Source organism: Callospermophilus lateralis, chromosome 1, assembly GCF_048772815.1.
Source record: "Callospermophilus lateralis isolate mCalLat2 chromosome 1, mCalLat2.hap1, whole genome shotgun sequence".
NCBI classification, from domain to species: domain Eukaryota; kingdom Metazoa; phylum Chordata; class Mammalia; order Rodentia; family Sciuridae; genus Callospermophilus; species Callospermophilus lateralis.
Window position 1 is genome coordinate 126,085,592 of NC_135305.1, and position 3,829 is coordinate 126,089,420.

At 37.9% G+C, this 3,829-nt stretch overlaps 1 pseudogene; it reads right to left on the reverse strand.

Moving 5' to 3' along the window:
* Positions 1-848: 848 nt before the first annotated feature.
* On the reverse strand, positions 849-2,193 carry LOC143398586 (KH domain-containing RNA-binding protein QKI-like; annotated as a pseudogene).
* Between the last annotated feature and the right edge of the window lie 1,636 nt (positions 2,194-3,829).

Below are 3,829 nucleotides of genomic sequence, written 5' to 3' on the forward strand. Positions count from 1 at the left end.
GGCAGCATATTGTTGGGTCTTTCTTTTTAATCCAATCTGCTAGCCTATGTCGTTTGATTAGTGAGCTTAAGACATTACTTTTAGGGTTACTATTGAGATATGGTTCTTTGCATTACTTTTAAAACATCTTCTTCAGTTTTTCTCTCATGGCACAATCTTCCCATACTTCTCATATGAGAGGCAATATAAAAAATTGCACCATCTGCCCTTGGAAGGCACTGTAGTGACTGAGCAGTATATGAAACTTGAATACTTTTCAAATCACTTCACCAATGACTTGCCTGACTAAAGTTCATGAATGTTGCATCAGCACACAGTTAATTCAGAGACAGTGTGACTTGCTATGAGAAGAAAAGTTTCCTAGAACTCTGTCACAGTTACTCCCTCTGTCACTGTGTAGTCAAGGGCCACCTGTCTCTCTTGGAAGCCTTCTTCCCATTCTTTTGGGGTAAGACATTGAAAGATAATCAGTGCTGTGAGATGATTTGGGCCCTAATACTTTACTACTATTCAGTGCAGGTTCTAGAACCCCTTTCATCCACACAGGGGTAGAGTTGGGGGATAAAAACTTGAGTTAGAAGACAACATTTTATTGGTGTTTTGTTTGCCTAGATAGTAAGACAAATGAACAGACAAGTCCCTCATCTTTCTGCACTGACCACAGGCAAGCAAAGGCAATGACCACTTAAATGATCAACAGGCAGGCATGGTCAGGTCATTATTGGGCAGAGTTCAGAGACCAGAAGTTCATAGGTTAGTTGCCAGTATTCAGCTCCATCTTAGGTCACAATAATTTGGAAAGGATGGACACACATACCGTGCCTTCGAACCTCAGTAGCCACTGCACTTCACACACCTTTGGGTTCAATAGGGTACTCAAGGACTGAAGTGGCTGGTGCCAACGTGTAAGGTATTTGTAGGGTGTATAGATTAACCCAGCCTCTGGCCCTGGAGGGACAATCACAGCAGAATGGTGAGGAGTTCCTTTTGGCATGACAGAGGTCTGTATTTGTCTGATAAAATGCATTATGGTAGAGTCAGCTGGAGACGAATATTCAGAGTCACTGGTGAGAGAAAAGGTGCAGCCCCATTTATGATCCTAGGAGCAGCCTGGGCTGTTGCCACAAGAGAAAAACCAAGCAAGGGCTGATGATTTATTTTTGGCATCTCTGCAGGTGTCATTCAGAATTAGAAGCTCCATCAGCTGCTTCTTCTTCAGTTTGCCCAATACAGTGACACATATTGGATGTATCTTATTCTCAAAATTTTATGAAGGATGGATAAAATTAAGGTTCTATAATTTTAACTCAGTTTGAACTGTTTTCCTTTTCTGCTGAAGGTACCAGTATTTGCTTCCTTTCTTCAACTTCCCTGTATAGTTTTACTTTGCTCTATGAGTACATCTGAATCTTCATGTATATGCTTCCAATTCAGTTTGCTCTACCTTTATCTCTCATTGATCCTTTGCCTTAGGCCATTGTTTCACATCCAGTTTCTGCCTCAAGCTCTTTAATGGTAAATTCTCTGAGGCCAAAGATCCTCCCAACAAAATTAAAATCTAGATATTTAAAATTTTTGAATTTTTTACACAAATAGAGACTAATTTTTTTCTTTGATATTCTCCAACTCTGTCCATTTACCTTTCAATGCTATAATTTCATTCTTCTTTAAGGCTGAATAATATTCCATTATGCATATATACCATAGTTTGCTTACACATTCAATTGTTGAAGGACATCTAGACTGTTTCTATGGTTTAGCTACTGTGAAATCAGCTGCTATGAACACTGATGTCACTGCATTACTATAGTGTGATTCTAATTCTTTGGCATATACACCTAAGAGTGAGAAAGCTGGGTCAAATGGTGGTTCCATTAAAAGTTTTCTAAGGAATCTCCAATCTGCTTTCCAAAGTGGTCACACCATTTTGCAGTCACAAAAATTTGAATATTCTTTGACAGACACATATAGTTTCTCTCATGTTCTGAACAACAGGCCCCACATAATCAGAGAATTTTGCACTCCTTTTCTTTTCTGTACTGCCATTTAATGTGTGTACATGTCTTTAAGCACTCTGCTAAGTTCTTCCTCTGGCAGTCACTAGAAGTGGTTGAAGATCCTGCAGAATTTAGACAGGATGCTCAAGAGCTTCTTGTCCTTCACCAACTGCATCAGGTTTTCTGGGATTATCATTTCCCTTGCCAATATTCCAGGCTCTGCAGATGACTTCCCGTAATGTCTTGACACCAACACCAGAGAGGAGGAATGGGCAGGGGCAACACCTGATCACTGTCTGCTGGGGACCCAGTGTGCCTCTCTGCACTGACTCCTGCTCTGGGCTCAGAACTGAGGCCCATGAGGCTGGCTTGTATATAAGCTACAGTGAAAGTTGAGGAATGTGTATGTCCTCCAGTGTGTGGAGACACAGTGACATATGCCACAGTAGTTATGGTGGCCCAGCTGGATGGACAATCTTATCTCCTAGATGTATGCTAATAGAGGACTTGGTGACAGGAGAAAAAAATCTGCTGTTTAGGGCAAGCCCTCCAGGAGAATCCCAATGTAGACCATGGGAGTTTGGCAACAGTCATGTCACCTGCTGCAGAGAATTACACTCCTTTTGAAGAACAGCTCATGGTGCAAATCCTTTTGCTGGTAGGTAGAAAACAACATCAGTCGTCACTTGAACATGAGGCCAGAACTGTATTATTTGCCAGTCAGAAGGTCAAGGAGGCTCAGCATCGTGAATAATTTGCATCTGGGAAGGAACATGAGCAGGGTTCCATCCAAGTATTCTGCATGGGCACATGGTAAAGGCCACATGTCTCCAACTTTCCAGTAACCAGACCCTCTCCCAGGAGTCTCATACATGTCCCCTGGGTGGAGATGAGGCTTTTTGTACAAGTTGAGTGTGACACTACTGCTACCTGAGGACTCCAGTTCAACACTGTCTAATAAGAATACACAGAATGCTGATTATGCAATGTCTTCTAACCACATTAAAATTAAAAAGGCATGCATAATTATTTCAATAATGTTATATAACCCCCTATATCAAAAATATCATTTCCACAAAGAATTGATGAACACTTATTTATGATATAATTTATATTCTTTTCTCATGTTGTTTCTTTGAAATACATTTTATATATTTATGTTACATGTCAATTTGGACAGTAAAATATTCTCAGAAACGTTTGATCTGTTTTCTATTTTCTCATTAACATTTGTTAAGGTAGATTTACTCTACCAAATAACCAAAGCATGCTTGGAACTTTTCTAACCACGGAGTTGTTAACAGAAATAATATTTACCCTTTGATATTTACATCCAGATATGTAAATGTGATTTGTGTTTATTAGAAGAAATTCTACTTCGAAGGAAATGGATGTTTGTTTCAAAACTACTGTTTGACCAACTATCTTATGAAGTCCATAATTTAAGTGGTATATTAACACAACTCTTCTATATAGTATAATTGTTTAAAATTTTTATTTCTTCTTTTTAGATATACATGATAGTAGAGTGGTTTGTGTATATATATATATATATATATGTATATATATATATATATATATATATATATATATACATATATATATATATATATATGGAATATGATTTACCAATCTTGTGATTATACATGATGCAGAGTTACACTGGTTGTGTATTCATATATAGAGATAGAAGTTATATAAATAATCTAATTTGGGGGTATAAAAAAGCAGTCTTTTCACTGTTCAATGTTACAAGTTTCTGCTATTTTCACATTTATGTTCACAGAAATGTAGTTTTGATTTTAAATGACTGTTTTCATCATGATGTTTTT